We start from the raw sequence: 17422 nt of genomic DNA on the forward strand, positions 1-17422 counted from the left end.
GTTTTTATCCTGCTGGGCTCCCTGCTTTTTATTTATTCATGATATTTTCATTATTTAACCTTCTTGATGCTGCTTTAAGGACCATGTCTCTGTTCAAACTTGTGTTAAGTGAAATGAGGGTGTGGTGTGATGCTGGCCAAATTAAACCAGGACAGATCCTTGAGCCAGAGCTTTTAATTCAGTTTAAATTGTCTGATATTAATTGAATCCTGGCTGGTTGACTGGAGGAGGACATGCTTCTGATGGGTTGGAGTCTTTATAATTATTTTGCTAAATTGAGAGACAACCAGACTTGAATAAGATGAAGAAGGGGCTGAGAGAACATCACTTCTAAATGTGGATGGAGCCAGGGACAAGAAGTAAGAAGCTCAGGGGGCAGTGACCAAGCAGCTTGCTTTCCTGGGTTCCCTGTCCCCATGGGGACATCTCTAAGAGCTCCATCAACCTGCAACCTCAATGCACATGTTGTCTTCACCTTCTGCTGTCATTACAGCTGTGCTCACACTCTCTTGATTAGAGGGTTCCTGATCTCTCTCTTATCTCCCTGCAGGGCGTGGCTGCTTTCTCCTCCTTCCCCAGTGGGCCAGCATGCATAAGGAAGGGAAGCAAGAGGCAAATTTAGCAGTGACCCTGTAAAGCCTCCATCCCACATCTCTATCTGCTTGGGCAGATAGAGATGTCCCAGATGACCCAGAGGTCCCATGTGCTGAACTGGGGGCCCAAGGGAGACCAGTGGAAGCCAGTGCTGGAGGACACTGAGGTGGGTGAAGCATTGTGCTTAAAAGCCAAGGAAATCTCACTCCCTGATTTTCCGGACATCCTTGCCCTTGAAGGTCAAATATCCTCCCAAAGACACACACATATTCATAATAGGAGCTTGTCATTGTTGTCTGTGCTCCATTTCTGTACTTTTATTGTAAGTGGAAAAGGGCCATGCATTGTTTTGACTTTCTTTGAGCCTTTGAAGAGGGAGCTGCAGCCCTGCAAGGGTGGAGAAGCTCTGGGATAGAGGAAAAAGTAATAGCTCTCTTTTCTGTGGGCCGATCACTGCAATTGTTATACAGTATTTTTATCAGGAATATTTCCCACTTGTCTGCTGTGGCCATGCATTGTTTTTGTTTGAGCAAATGGAAATGGATTGTGAAAAATTCTAAATATTGGGTGAAGATTGGACAACTTGAAAGTAGGAAATATTCGTGTATTTTTAGGGCCAGTACAATTCTCATCATAATCACAGTGAATACCAGTAACAATAGCAGCATCTAGTGCCTGCAAGTGTTTTTCCTCACAGGTCTAAGAGCACCTTTAAGACTGAGATCAGAGTGGGCTGGAGAGGGTTTGTTGGTGTCAGAGCCCGTCACAATACACAGCTGTAGCAGCAGAGAAATGCTGGGCAGAACGTAACAGGTTTTGCTGGAAGAGCAGAAAAAAATAAGGCCAAGCTCAACTTAAGACACTTGTGAGTAGAAACTTTGATACATTCAGTCTGAAATGATCTGCAGTTTAACATCTGTTAAAACTCAGCTGGATTGTGTACTTTAATGTTAGCTAGATTGTGTTTGATATTTATCAAGGACAAAATATATTCATCTATGTGAAAGAGCTGTTTGAGTGTGATTTTCCCTAAGTTTGTATTGGATGAGATTTTTGAAATTTTCTGTTTTAATTCCAAGCTGGGATGAAGCCAAATCTCAGAAACTTTCAGGAAAAATAACTAAAAACAAAACAAACAAACAAAAACCCCACTTATTTTTCTGTGAAGTTCTGACTAGCATTACTTCACCTGTTTTACACACAAGAAAACTGTGGCACAAAGAGCTGGAAAGAACTTGTCAATGACCACGTACATCTTGGTTCTAGAGGAAGGAAAAGGAACTTAACTTTGCATTTCATGCATTGCTCTGTCTGGTAGGACTTGCTACTCCTGAGCTGGGCAGAGTTTTGTTTAAGAACTGTCTTCAAAACCTTAAAACCCAACAAGCTATCTAGGTATAGTAGTAAGCTTATCTGTGCATGGGCTAACTCACTTCTAACAGACCTTGAAAAATCCTGCCAGCTGTGATAGGACTTCCAAAATGCCCATGGACTTGCACTGAAATATTATCCTAATTGGAGTCATTGTACTAATACTAATTGGTTTAACCAATGTGTCACCAAAAAGGGGGCAAATAGGGCTTAATGTCCACAGCCTAAAGCTTTTCTTGACTGGTTGGGCCAACAGGGCTGAGGCCAACAAGTGAAGTGGTCCAGGCAGCCCCATCCATGCAGCCCAGAGCTGGTGGTGGGAATGGCCTTGTTCTGCCCCACATGTGAAGTGCCCCAGGACATGGTAAGGGAAGGCACCACCAAGCAGGTTACGGGGCATGAACATGGGTGAAATGTACGTGATGGAAAGGCTGCCCCAGGGCAGGAGGGCACGGATCCCCGGCAGCGTGCTGCTCTCTGTGCAGGCAGCCAGAGCCGACTGGATGGGCCAGGCAGAGGTGCTCAACTAGCAAAAGCCTCGGCAAGCAGCATAAAGCATCAGTTAGAAACATTAGCCGTCCGCCTCATGATGTTCTCTTTTTAACTTCCCAAGAAAACAAAGCACTGTCTGTTAGAGTTGCTGGGTGTTTTTGTAAGGGAATGTGATGCTGATGAAAGCTGTTTGACAGACTGTCCTGCAGAGCTAAGCCTTGTCATGTACACAAGAGCAGAGGAGCACAGGCGCTGTGGCAGGATGTGTCCTGCACTGCTTGGCTTGTCCACGCTCCAGACAGCCCCTGTGAACGTCCCTCCAGCTCCCATCATCTGCCCTACCTGCTGTGGTAACATATGGGAGGAGCTGGCAGACAGAAGGGGCTACATCCCACACCATCCCACTAACAGAACAGCTTTGTGGTGTTGGGGAGGCTTTGGGGTGTATGCTCAGTGCTCCCCATGGGGCACCTGAGAGCTATAAATTCACATGGCCTGCTTTAGGTCATGCTTGTGGGGTGTAACCCAGGAGACTGCAGCAGACCTGGGAATTTAACCTGGGTCTTGTGTGTCCTGATCCAGCATCCTTATGAAGAACCCACCCTTCTCTTGCCTTCAGTTGCTTTTCTGAACCTGCCAGGAAGTAAGCCTGGCAGGGCTCACTGAAAGAAACTCAAACCTGTTCTGTAGGGTCTCTTCCAACAGCATATACTCCTAAAAAAAAAAAAAAAAACTGTATTGGGGCTAGTCAGATAGCATCAGGGGAAACCCATATCCAGAGCAAAGAAGCAAGTGAACATGCTACGTTTGTTGTTGCTGCTTTGTAAAAGCAAGCAAACAAGACACGTTTCCTCTTAAGACTGGAATTTCCAAATCCCATCTTTCAGATCAGGCCTTGCAAGTCAAGGTGGTTCAGCGAGGCCAAGTCTAAGCTTCACAACTCCGTTTGAACCTGTTGCTGGTGATTTCCTGCTTTGAGAAGGGAAAAGCATCCAAACAATCTCTCGCAGAGACTCCCTGGGAGTCCCCTTTATTATCTGCCCTCTTTGAGATATCTTTACAGAGCCCCATGTTTTGGAAAGCAATGAGTCTTGTTTTTTTGCTTCCTCCCTCCCACCTGTGGCACCCTTTCAAGTTTTCATCTTTGCAGTGACGGAGCCAGTCAAGATCACAGGTCGCTTTGGGAAGATGCTAGCCCCTATGGAAGAGGTGAGCCCAAATGCAAGCATAGCATCAGGGCATGCACAGCATGTAGGTGTTACAGTCGTTAGAATCACAGGCAGTGGGTACAGCCTGCTGGGTGCCTGGAAGGAACACTCCCTGCTCTGCACACAAGATTTTTCACATTGCAGAGATTCTCCACGAGACGAGCACCCGGATAAATACAACCCAGCCCAGCAGGTCAGGGACATCAGTTGCTGGCAGAAAGACACGTTGTAGATTTGGCCAAATCCCAGCTGTGACTGGTGTGTTACTCGCTGTGTAGCTATCGAATACCCAGGCCCAGGTAGAGAAGAACCAAGTCTTCTTCAGCCTCCATGGAAGAAGCAGGGAGCAGCTTTTTTAGGCCAAGACACCTCTGCCCTACAGCCATCCCTCTTCTTTGATGGGACCGACTGCTGCTTTTTAAGTCTCTCCCCTTCTTATATGCCGTGCCCTTCTGTGCTCAGCCCAAATGGGATAAGATTTATACCCATCACTGAGGATTGCACCCAAGGAGCCAGTGCCTTGTTCACCAACCTCCTCAGAAACAGCAACTTGCGCTTAAAAAGTGTTTCCTGAGCAAACAGTCCTACTTCCCAGCATTGCAAGGGGAACACCCACATGCTTGTCCGGCAGTTGGGCTTGGCATGAGCAGTCCCCATGGGCCACACAGCCCTGCCAGCTTGCACTAGGAGTTTGGAGGCAACACATCTGCTGTCTGCACTATTGATCCATCATGGGGATGAAATGGAGGCTTGTGTTGAAACACAAAATGGTACCGTGGAGCAGAAGTGCCAATATTTACAAATTCTCGATGTGAGATTCACAGATCACCTAGAGAAAGGATGGGAAATCATCCCCCTGCAGCACACTTGTACACACACACGCATGTGTGGCTGTTCGCAGTCCATGGCTGATCTGCAAACAGCCCTTAGTGGAGACCCAGGTCAGGAGCCAAGGCAGTGCTGGAGGCTCTGGGAGCCCACAGAGGCTGGTGTGGCAGAGGAAGGCTCTCAGCACAAGCTGAACCAAACTAGGAGCTTTTATATTCCTGCCAGGAGGTAAAACTCCCCTTAAAGAAACAACCAAAAGCAAGTCTAGACAGTGCCTTGCCCTATAAATATCCAGGGAGAACGCGCAAATAGCCACAATCACCAGGATCTTGGGACAAAAATTGGAAGCTGACTCCACCTCCACTGCCCCTCTGAAAGAAGTGTGGGCAGAGTCCTCAGGCTGAGTCACTGCTCCTGAATTCACACTTTTCCTCTCTCTTGGAGAAACCCCACAGAAGCCATGGAAAAGCACAGAGCAGGCCTGGGCTCGCTGTGTCTGCCGAGCCTGTCTCCTCCAGGGCTGCCAAGCTGAGCATTACCTGTGCTTGGGCTGCGGTTTAGCAAGCCTCAGAATCCAGCCCAGAAATAGCGTGCCAAGTATTAATAGATGCTTTTCGAGACATGGAGGGAGGCGGAGGAGTGCACGCTGTATGAAAGCTCTTTAAAATGGTGTAAAAAATCCTAGTTCCAAACTATCCCAATGGGACGAAGCGTGCTGTGAGTCCCCTGGGAAGAAATGCAACATGAGTTCCTTAGGATTCCCAGGAAGGGAAGAGTGGTGTGAGGAATTTTGTAGTCTTTTCCTTTGTGCCCACACCTTCTGCGAGCAAAGGCTGTCCCCTTGTCCAGCTGCTGGCAGATGGGGCATCGGGAGAAGAGAGACAGGCAGGGAACGAGGGGGTTAGAGGGCAGCAAGGGGGTTAGAGCTGTGATTTTCAGAAGGGGGGAGGATTTGACACTGTGCCTCTGTTGCTGAAAGGGATCCTTTTTATTTTCTGTGTAGAAATCAGGAATCGGATGTCAGGCCAGTAAAAACAGGGAGTGACTGCGTGTGTGTCATGTTCCAGAGCAGGACGGATCACGGCCCAAGGCACTGCCCTGTTCTGCTCCAGCCCAGCCTGAAGGAGGGCATTGAATCGCTTCTGTCTTCAGGCAAAGCACCAAAGCCCTGTGCGCAGCTGGCAGCGTGCTCGTGTCTGCTGGCTGCAGGCACTGACTGACTCCCAAAGCTGGTCCTCACGTGCTCCTCACTGCACAACAGGGACACCTCTCCTTTCTCGTTCGGCTTCTTCCAGAAGTAGCAGCTGATCCAACTATCAGACAACTGTTCTGACACCACACTGACACCTGGGTGGTCCCTGTTATCCCCCAGGGGTGTCCGTGGTTTATTGCCAGCTGCAGCCATGCAGGTTGGTGACTGACTGGCTGTTGCAGTGGTGATTGCTTTGGGCTGACCACCCAAGTGCATTAATAGTTCATTAAACATTTGTTCTAATGTGTAGGTACGCCGTGACCCCACCTAGTACCGTACAATCCTTACAAGCCAGCCTCTGCAGCTACTGCTTTTACAGGTGACCTAACAGATAAATTTGGCAGACAAACGCATTTTCCAAATTGCTTCCCAGCAAAAGCCTTAGCCCCAGGAGGACCGTGACACAAACCTGAACACCGCTTGCCTGGCTAGTGCCAGCCTAGACAGGGAAGAAATGCTTCAGGGGAGGATGTCTGGGTGGCATGGCTGGTCCCTCACCAACCCCCAGGAGGGGCAGGAGGAGTTGGCCTTGTAAACAGACTCCTGCACACCACCGGTTCATGAGTAAGACAGGGGCATTGAGATCAATGGACATTTCCACTGCCTCCTCCTAAAGGAAGAGCGTTCTTGGTCACTCCCTGGTGTGCTGATTCATTTGTCTGGCAGAGGTTCAGGTGTGCAGCAGGGCAGCTAGTGTGTCGAGAGCTTTTTTCTTTTGCAGCTGAGAGAAGCTTGTTGTTAGGCTGAGAGCCACTTTTGGGGCTATGTTCAGCATGGTCATCTTGAAGTCCCTGGGGTTGCAGCAAGATGCAGAACATAATGGGTAAATGTGAACCAAGAAATGCTTCTTTCCCTGTGGAGGAAGGTCACACCATGAGATCTTTCCCCAAAGAAAGGGAGAGGAGTGCAGCCTCTCTCCCTCTGCCTGTGCCAGCAAGTAGATGTTCCACGCTGCTCCCTACTCCTTTTACAAATGTCTGCATACAGCACTTCGGGGTTGGGGCAGCTAATACATCAATAATTTTCATTTCCTGCTCTAAAATTCACCCTCTGACTTTGCCCAGGAAGGTGGGGCAGAAGATACGAGGGAGATTCATGTCTTGAAAATCACACTTGATGTTTTAAGGCTTTTCCAGCCTCCTTAGCCTAATCACGACAGCATTCGTTGCCACCTCTTCCCACCCCATTTTATGCTTCCTACTCATATCCTGTCTATGTATTTTTGGCCACTTAAAAACAATTCATTTGAGCTAAAACTTGGCACGTGGGAGCACCGGTACGAGTGTCACTGCAGGAAAACAAGCTGACATCAGTTTAACCAGCTCAGTGAGTTGGTGGCAACCACAGTACCAGGGACGTGACAGGGCTCAGGTCACATTTTGGGCTGGCAGGGTGGTGGGGATTCTCTTATCAAATACCACTTGCTGGTCACCCCTGGAAGGCAGAAACAGGAGTTCATCAAAATGTGCTTTGGCTGTCAGTCGTTTATTTGTTTTACCTGAGAAATGTTGAGATTTTTGGATTCCCACAGAGTCCTCCTAGGAACTGAAATGGTGATTTCTGATGCAAAATGTGTTCTGTTGGAAAATATTTGACCAAACTTCTATGCTCTGCTTGGAGGATAGCCTCTTTTGTGTGGTGAGTTTGCAAATGAGGAAATAAGGGCAGAATGTGAGTGAAAATTATTAAAGTAGGGCAGATAACAAAAACGGCATAACAAAACTGTATGGTCTCACAAAGAGAGAGCTGCAGGCTGAAGTGGAATCAGCTCCTGTGGCTGGGAGGAGAGGTGCAGGGCAAGTGCCTGAGCTGGGAAGAGCAGCTGGCTGTCAGGGGAAGAGTTGCACTTGGTGTCTGGAAACCCACAGAGGATGGGCACAAGGGCAGGTGATACAAATGGGCTTATTCCTTGCCTGCTCTCTTTAACCTCTTCTTAAGCACCAAGGTGGTGGCCCCCAGCAAGTGTGTGCAGGAGCACTATGACTCAGAGCAGGAATCAACAGGGTTTGAAACCCATTCCCCCCGACACACACATTTTTTCATCTTGTTGTTTCATTTTCCAGCCGGATCAGCTCCAGGACCTGACTTGCAGCCCAGCCCCACGAGATGTTGTGCCAGCACAATGAAGCAGAGTCACAGAAACACGAACGACCGAGAATGCTTCAAGCCAGCATCACTGCCAAATGTGGAGCCCCCTCCTGCATGTATGCAAGTAAACCCTGATCTTTTTCAGTGTAACCATCTGTGATCTGGGCTCAATGGCTGATTTCCATCACTTGGGCTTTCAGTAATGCTACCAGGCTCTGGGGATGAGGCCTGCAGGAGCGGGATTTTGCAGCACAAACAGCCAATTATGCAGTAACCAGAACAGTCCCGTGAGAGATCATTCCAAAAACAAACAAAAAAAAAATCTGTTCCCTTTGCCCTTTGTTTCATTTAGAATAGAAGGATGTGTGTGGTTGGGTTTATCAAAAGAATTTAAATGGCAGTTCCTAATCTTACAGTGCAGAAATGTTTTAACAATCTCACTGAAAATAAAATAAAATTACACTTCTGCTAGGGCAAAGAGTAAAAGCATATTTGGTCCCTGCAGCAGAGGTCTGGGATGAGAGTCTGTGAGGATTACAAGAAACCAGGAGTGATAACAGAGCCGGAAAGGGCATAGAAGAGTTTCCTGCGATGTCTTGAAGAGACATCATCAGAGGCTTCATCAGCTGCTCCCATGTGCCCACAGGGGCTTGGCACAGGGATTTCCAGTCCCAAAAGACTAAAGCTCTGCAGGCAAACACAAAGGAGACACTTTCTGCTGTGGGAAGCTCAGCACTGTGGAGAAGGTTACCCAAGCGGCTATGCCATCTCCAGTCTTTATTTTCAAGAACCGACCAGGTAAAGCCCTGATTTCAGGACTGACCCTGCTTTGGTTGGGCTAGAGACCTCCCGAGGTCCTTGCTGACCTGAATTACCCCATGATCTTCAAAGGGGAGAGGGAGAATGAGCAAGAAAGCCCTTTTATGCAAGGAGGTGGGCAATCTCAATGAGCTTCAGGCTTTGATGGGAGAGGCAAGTAGCCCAGAAAAGCACAGGAATACATGTTGTTTTGAGAGGGACAGGGGCTCTCTGAGAAACCAAAGGCATTTATCCTGCACCAGAGCAAACACCAGCTTTCCTGAAAAGCAGATATGCAACCCTGGTAGCAAAACTTCCTGTACAGTTCCCCTCAACTGTAGATAAAATTATATTAGATATAATTTTTAGCTCTTTCTGTAACTACCCTTCCTGGCCTGACCTTGGTGGACAAGAAGCCCTCCTGCCCACAGCTGCCTGGAGTTCAGGATGCTCCCAGAGTTTCCTGAAGGTGCTCTTTCAGCACACACAGCCCTGGTGGGGCTCAGCTGGGCTATGACAAAGTGCTACTCCTGGTGATCACCTGCCAGGTCCTCATCTGTAGGACCAACTTGTGGCAAAAGCCTAGCATGGACCTACTGCTAAGCTGGGTGTTTTGAGCTAACCAAGCCCTAATTTCGCTTGAGGTGTTAGGGGAAAGAATGCTGAGACGAGAGGACCTGAGTGGCAGTCACCCATGCAGTGGAGAGCGGATTCTTCATGCAGCATCTTGGCAGCTATTTGCACTTGGCCAAGGACAGATCATGTTGGAGCCAGCGTCACACACGGTGCTCTTAGGAAAACACTAGGGACTGCCGAGAGTGGTGACAGCCCCGATTGGCCCTGCTGTCTTCACCAGTGCTTTACGTGTTCTCCTAACCTTTGACTTACAAGGTCTTGGCAGGCAGGGAGCAAAGATCAGGAGTTTCCTTGGGGTTGTGCCAGGTGTGGAGCAGATGTTCTGGGGACCTGTCTGGTCTAGTCCGCATGTGACTGCAGCAGGCGGGCGCTGAGTGCTCAGCTTGTTTCATCCAGTCACCCTCAGCCCTCGCTTCCTAGGCTGTGATTAAACCTATACAACATTTCCTCTCACCGATCAGTCGCCGGGGCTGGGGCCAGAAGCAGCTGCCTGGACACAGGGTCACCCATTGCCTCTCCCCCCGTGCTCAGCTCCCTGCGGGTGTCAGGATGAATTTGTCCGACTGCACTTTGTCCTACCCATCTAAACTTTTGACACCCCAAACTACCTGCGGCAAGATGCAGCTCAGCTCTGCATGGTGAGCTCAACCATCTCCTTTTGTCTACGCTGCACTTGCCAGCTGCTGGTTTCTCAGGATGCCCCCCGGCTCTGTTATCAGTAAACAACTGTTCCCATCTCACTGTCTCCATGCCACAGGCAGCATCGCGGATCTCGAGGACAGAAGCACCTCAGCTCCGTCACTCCCAAGCTGGAGAGTATTGTGAGTTTCGTAACTTAAGTCATATATAAAAGGGCCCTTCCTTCTTTATTTTTAAACAGCAGCAGAGTGGAGGAGCAGTGGAAGAAGGGTGCTTCCACGTGTGAGAGGATTGCTCAGGCAGCTGATGGCCTGACCACACCTAGGGTGTTACCTGCTCCTACTGGCAAAGACCAGCGACAAGCACAGCTCTGGCACATTTGCTTTCAATTTATCCTGTTCAACCTGCTCTCACCTAGGTCAGTGCAACAGCTCCTCTGACTAAGCTGCAGTTTTTCTGGCTTTTTTTTTTTTTTTTCAGTTGGTGAAACCTTATTTTATTTTATTTTTTTAACTTATTCAAGCAGTAGCAACTGACAGCAACAACAAAACTGACAGTGCTGTGGATCTACAATCAACCCTGAGAGCCTTTTATGGCACATTTACTCTCCCCAATTCTACTGAAAACAAAACAAAACAAACAAAAAAACACAACATGCTCCTCACGTTATTCATATCTAACCTGCCCTGGCTTCGTTTGAGTGTCTGCTTGGAGTGAGCTTATGCTGGGATGCTGGACTGTGCTCTCCCTTCACCAGCTTCTGCTACTGGAGTACTGCAGGACCAGCTGCAAAATGCTGACTTGCACCATTTAGGAACCAGCACTTTGACTTCAGTGGGCCTAATTGCTGCTCCCGTGTTGTAGATGTACTACTGTCCTCCTGCAATTTGGAAGGGTTTGTGTCAGCACAGTCGTGTACCCTCACCACCTGGAGATCTGCTCGGGATGCTGGCCTGCAGGTGCCTGGTGCTGCAAGGCTCCATCCCCTGCCAGCCCGAGGGGCCTGGTTCTTTTCCCCTGTGGAGCTGAGCATGGATCCAGCCTCTTGAGGTCCATCTAATTCCAGTCAGAGGCTTGTCTCTCAGTGTTGCTTGGGTGCAGGCTGGGGCACACTTCATCCCAGAAGTGTTGCCTGTGTCAGATACTAAGGGCTGGAGTCTCAGCAGGGGACAACTCAGGAGCCAGCCCCTAATCCCAAACCTTACACTGGACAAGCAGCACCCACACCTGCACAGTCTATCCGGATGCTTGTTGTTCCTCCTCCTTCTTCAGAGAGTTTTGAAAGTCCCATATCTCAACCCAGAAGCAATGCCAAGAGCATCAGGTACTGAAAACAAGACGAACTGCCTCACTGTGTGAAAGTCAGTGTTACAGATTAACCTGCGGGGAATGGCCGGGAACAAGTCCATTCGCTTCCTCCCCAGAGGAAAGCATGAATATCTTTCTAGGGAACAGAGAGGTTTTAATTAGTGCTCCCTTCTGCATAAAGCCTGGCTCTCCTACTCCGTCTCCTCAGATGAACACAGCTATAATTAAGAGGCAGCAGTGTCAGGAATGAGAGCAGGCTCCAGCCTGTGATTTATTAAGGGCTGTCGTGGGTGCAATTACCTTTCTCTCTTCCCCTCTCCCCAGTGTTTTCATAAAGTGAATTTACTGATGAAAGAGGTGTCTCAGGCTAGGGCAAACAGATGTCTCAGTGCTTATCTTCTGCACAGACACAGAGTTGTTGCTTCTTTCTCCATAGAGTTAACATCGAAAGCCTCAAACCTGGCTTGGAGGATTTCATATCTACGAGTCCCAGTTCTGGCCCAAGCCCCAAGCCTCTGTGACTCCCTGTGAGCCACACCTGGACCAAGGACCAGCACCCACCAGCACCCTCCTCACTGCCAATCATCTTCTGCAGGATGAGGAGTGACCCCAAAGGAGTCCTGCTGGTAGCAATGAGGAGTGAGCAGCAGTAAAGGACAAGGCACCTGCTTTATCCTCAGCAAGGAGGTGGGTTAGGGTTAGGGTTTGGGTTTGCTGACTTTGTATTTGCTGGTGCAGGTATCTAAGAGCCCACAGCTTGGATGGCAGCTCTAGTTCTCCCAGTAGCCAACACCTCCAACACACAAAGAGCTTCTGAGTTAGACACAGCCCTGGTGTGAAGCCAGCACAGGCACCTTGTCGCCTTGTCCCGTCTCCGAAAACCACTACGAGAAGCAACAAGTGAGTGGAACCGTGCTCCTTGCTGGAGCTCAGTGATCGGCTCCCAGATAGTTCCCACTTCTGGTTGTCTTCAGCGAGAGGGAAGCTGCATGTAAACAGTCTGGGGGAGGCTGGTGTTGGCTCAGACTGTGCCCGCTCTCTTGATTTAATCATCATCCTGCCAGCGGCAGTTTTTTACTTTCTGTATTGCTTAGCAATGGTCAGCATTACTGCTGGGTGGCTGAACTTTGGTTTATTGCCATTCAAATGGTCCGCAATTTACCTTTGTAGGATATAAATCTGGACAGGCTCAGACTGATAAGAGAGTGGGAGAAAAAAAAAAAAAAAAAGGAAGTAGGAAGAACAAAATTCAAGCAAATTCGAATTATGAAAAGCTTTGAAGTGCCAGTAACCCAGCTGAAAACCAAGGCAAAGAAAGCATTAAAGCACTTGCTGGCTCTTTTCAAGGTGGTGCTGAAGACCCAAGCCCACCTAATGCATGGTGTTACTGCTCTACTGGCCACCAAAGGAACCGCCTGCACCAAGGGCAAGGCTGGGCTGGAGGTCAGTGAGCCACGAGGGCTCATTTGTGCCACACCTGCCCATCACGACAGCCAGAGCTGCTGCCAGATCCTATCAGCTGCCCCCTTCCTGTGAGTCCCCACCTTTGGCTTCCTCTTCCTATCCCCATCCCCATCCCACCACCACAACTGGGAACAGCCCCAGCACAGCTCCTCCTTCCCATGGGATCCCACAGGACACAAACTCCTTCCTTGTGACAACAAGTCCAGAATGGACTCAGGGTCAGTGGAGGAAGGTAGTGTGTGTGCCCACTGTCCAGAAGGCAAGCTTTTGGGGAAGCTTTTGGTCTGCTTCCTTGGTGGAACTTTGGTGGTGGTGGGCACATTGCAATAAAACCCTTGGGATCATTCAGGGAATGGGAACACGGGCTGGGCTCTCCTGGGAAACTGCAGTGCAGGTGAGTGGGGAAAGTCTCCAGACTGGTCCAGCTCCCAGCTACACACCCTTCCTAATTGTGATTCTTCCTGATTTATCTGAACTACCAGGAAATAAAAACACTGGAGCTCTTTTGGTTAACCCCCTGTGGCATCGTGTATTTCAAGTTTGCAGGCGGTGACATCCCCAGCTGGGTGGAAAGGAAACCTCCCACTTCCCTGGGAGAGGAAGAGCTCTCACGTTGTGCAGAGTTGGCTTCGTCCATGCAGGAGCAGCTCAATGACACCAGTGCATGGGATCGTCTCCCCATGATCGAATCCCTCTTGGCAGCGTTTCTGTCAAGTGTTTCATCCTTCCCCTCCCTTCGAGTGGGAGGCTGGAATACCTCCTAGGTAGGCAGGTAGGTATTTTTTCTGGGCACCTGCTGAACCTTGGCCAAAGTAGGGTAATTTAGGAGGCCGTGCTGGAAAAGCCAGGTGCTGCCAGGCCTTCCCGGTACTGCGTGCATGCTGCTGCTCACCACAAGACACCCTGCTGCCGAGAAGGCTTTATTGCAGCGCGGGAAGCCATCGCTGCTGCTCCAGGAAGTTGGTGCACTTGTCCTAGCACTTCTGCCTGGGACACGCTAGGGAAGGCTGGTGAGGCTCGAGTATTTTTAGAGGGTGATGAATTTTATTGCCAATGACATCAAGCTCCTAGGCTAAAGGCCATGCAAAGACATGCGCTGACTGCTGTTTTGTAAAACAGACGTGAGGCCAGACATCAGCCCTGCACAAGGAGAAGATGGCTGAGTCCTCGTCAAAACCACAAACCTGCCCTGACAGCATGCAGAGCGAGACCATGGCATGGAAGAGAGAAAGAAAGCAAAACAGTGTGGTGGGGATGGCTCCAAAGCACTGCCCCAGGACCCAGCCCTAGGGGAATAAGGCTCCGAGGCTCCCCCCACGCACTCAGGCTTTGCACCCAGACTTATTTATATGGATGTTTCTCAAGCCCACACAAGCCAACGCATATATTTCCTGTTTCACTCCTTTCTTTGTCTACCAGAAGGACTGAAAACTCACGAGTCCATTAGGGTCCCTTCTGAATCACTGTCGCTATGAAGTTATGCTTCCAGCCTGAATTTCCCTGTGGCCCTACGAAAAGCTCTCTGTTTTCCAGCACGTTCAAAGCTATCTGGTGAAGGGTGAGATGCCAGCACACATCTGCAGACGCGGTCCTGAGGCCATCCATCTCAGCGGGGGCTCCTCATTGGGACGAACAGCCCAGTTACTCCTCCGGAGTGATGCTGGCTGGCCTGGGTTCCTCCTGTGCAACCCCTCCCTGCCTCTTCATGCCCTTTCCTGAAGCCAAGCAGCACCAGCAGGACAGCCCTACAAAATGGTGGCTGCTGCTAACGCTACCGCAGACGGCTCCTTCTTCACAATGCACCTGTGTGCACGCAGGCGAGCTGCTGTCCAGCTTGGCAAGCACCCCGTCCATGCAGACAGGGAGTCGGTCAGATGGAGCCACAGCAGCAACAACCCAGAGGACCTACTTGGCCAGGCTCGGGGCCAGGTTTTGTCACTCCAGCTGATGGTGAGTTGTTTGCAGTCAACAAAAGCGGGCACCGAAGGAGAGAGGCTGTCTGCCTCCAATACAGGGCCCGTGGACCAGAAGATATTTCCCCCTTCAGGCTGCTCACCTCTGACTTAGTGAGTTTGCCTGCTCTGCTGCTGGGAGGTGACAGCCACAGTGGCAGAAAGCCGAGGACTGCAAGCTTGGCAAACTGCTTTATCACACCAAGCAAATGGGGGAGTATGCGTGTGTGCGCACAGCAGCAGCGCTCCGTCACAGCTGTTTCCTGCTTTGGGTCTTTACCAATAAGAAGATGCTGGTGCTCAGCTTCTTCTCCGCTGCCCAGAAACAGACCCAGGCCCTGTAACGTTTTTTCCTTACATGCTTAACCCACCCTTCTTGTCCTGCAGAGTGCAGCAGATCCTGTGCCAGACTCGCTGCAGATTCCTGTGTGTGCTGCAGGGCTGGGATCCAGCTGAGAGAGCAAGAAGTCCCTGACCAGCCTCGCTTCCTAACTGTTCAGCAGCAGAAACCGAAAGCAGGTACAACCCAGGTCCAACAGCAGGCCTGGGGCTTAATCTGTTTGTGTTGTCCCAAACACCAGTTTTTAACCTTGTTTTTAATAGGGCGAAGCAATGACCTTTGCCACTTTACAGACACGTTCCCACAGTGGATCCCAACTCCCTCTTCACAGCTGTGTTTTAAAGGGCCCCATGATCCCTCTGCCCTTTATGTGTGTTGAGGACTAATTTTTCTCCCTTGTCAACCCCAAAATTGATCACTCGAATAAACAGAGCCAGGAGCCCCACTGCATGTGGCAGTCTCAGGTAAAACCCCGCGTGGGTCTTCCCTTCGACTGTTGTGCATCTGCTGGGGGCTGAGCCTCTCTCTGTCATTACTTTAACCCAGAAAAAGTCCTTTTTTTTGGGACAGAGCCCACAGAAGCAGCTCGGCACTGTAGCACCTGGCCACGCAACCACCAAGAGATCTACCCCCAGTAGATCTACCCACACTTGCTTCATGTGGCAATTCAGAGCAGCCCAGCACCAGAAGTGTTACCCCTTCCACTGCCCTAATTGTGGCAGGGCAATCACTGTAATTTACTACTGTGTTGTCTCAGAGTTATTCTTCATATTTAAAAATAACGTCAGTCAAATCATTTGTCCCTGAACCTTGTCCTCAGTGGAGTTTGCACTGGCATTTTCCAGGCAAATAAGTGAAAGGGGAAGGAGAGCAGCTCTCAGACTCAGGAATAGGAATGAAAGCTCGCAGGTAGCTGGAGCTGTCATGCAAGGGGATGGGGTGGCTCTGAGTGAGCCTTCCCCTCATTTTGAAATAGGGTAATGAATCCTGCCAAGGTCACGGGCAGGGAGAGCTCATCAAAAGCAGCAGCCTGAGAGGAGCCCGGTGTGTAGCGGCAAAAATTCTCTCCACACACATCCCAAAGGGAGGAAACCCCAAGGTTTGCAAACAAACAGCTGCTCAAACCTACTGTCTCTGAGCTTCATTAGAAACGAAAAAAAGATCCTGTTCTGTGCAGGACGGACATTTTGCTGCCAAGAAAGTGCCACCTACTGGATCTAGCCTGCTGGGGACGTGCAAGAACGGGAAACAAACCCAGAAAAAAAGAATGCTAGAAAAATAACTTTTTTTTTTTTTTTTTTTTCCTCACGTTGAAAAAAAAGGATATAAAAGTATACATTTACAGGTATCCCAGCCACAGCCCCCTCTGATCACGCCCCCTCCGAGGCTTAATCAGCCAAACTTTTGAAGCGGATAAACTCAGGGAGGTGAGTTTACTCAGGGGTGAGGGGGGGGGATGTAAAGTTTTAGGGTTTGAAAGGAGAGACTCACCGGTGCCGAGAAGCCTCTGGTGTCTCCTGCAGTCTCCTTGGCTCCTGTACGTCCTGTCCCACTTAGCTGTGCCCTCCTAGTGAAATCCTGCTGCCATTCTCCGGCAGCCCAGCTCCCTGTGCCTCCCTGCGACACGCTCTGCCCACGAGCTGAGTGCCCCGGCCGAGAGGATGGAGGGGAGAGCAAGGCAGAGCCCACCCAGCGCCCCAGCCCGGGGGTCCCGCTGCCTCCGGCTTCGCTCTGCCCTTTCGTCCCCGTGCCACTCGCCCCAGTTGTCTGCGAGCAGGTGACAGAGGTTTCTTGGCAGAGGAGAGAGGAGGGGAGGGATGTGGAGGCAGCGAGAGGTGGAGCTGGACCCGGAGCAACAGGTTACTGTATAACCAGGAGCCGGTGGCCCCGGCGCAGCGCCTGCATCCCCATGAGGTGCGGGGGCACCTGGGGCCTTCGCCCGCTCCTGGCCCAAGGGGAGCCAGAGCCGAGCCGTGCGCTGCCCGGGGGGGACGTGTAAAACTTCAGGTTTCTTCTGCCCGAGAACATTTCGTGCCCAAGCGGGAGGCAGAAGGCAGCGGGGGGGAGGTGGGTGATGAAGGAGTGTTTTGAGCTGGGTTTTCCATCGAGGGCGAGGGAGGGGACGCGCTGCCCCGAGCGCCTCGCGGGGGGAACAAGGCACCTTTTGTGCAACCTGGCGCCCTTCTCTGCAGCTCCGCCGCTTGTTTTCCTCCAGCTTCGCTCTTGCCTCTCCCTCTGCCCTGACATCTGCAGCAGGGAAAGATGCCGCGAGGTGGACAAAGAGGGCAAAAAGTTCTCTCCCCAGGGCCCCAATCCAGTGGGGGGGTGAGGAGCGGAGCCCCAGCCAGGGCACCGCATGGTGCTCTGTGCCCCTCAGGGTGGCACGGCCATAAAGCCCCTCATCTTGCCCCAGCTCCTGAGCTGGTGGGAGGTAGCAGGGCTCTGCCCCACG

At 50.5% G+C, this 17422-nt stretch overlaps 1 protein-coding gene across 1 annotated transcript in view; it reads right to left on the minus strand.

Moving 5' to 3' along the window:
* EPS8L2 (EPS8 signaling adaptor L2) overlaps positions 1-16732 on the minus strand; it is a 61585-nt gene extending 44853 nt beyond the window's left edge. Inside the window, exon 1 of the mRNA XM_084288173.1 lies at positions 16462-16732. The gene's annotated coding sequence lies outside the window, so the exon portion shown is untranslated. The remainder of the gene's footprint in view (positions 1-16461) is intronic.
* Positions 16733-17422: the final 690 nt, after the last annotated feature.

This window comes from Netta rufina, assembly GCF_964035555.1.
Source record: "Netta rufina genome assembly, chromosome: 5".
NCBI lineage: Eukaryota > Metazoa > Chordata > Aves > Anseriformes > Anatidae > Netta > Netta rufina.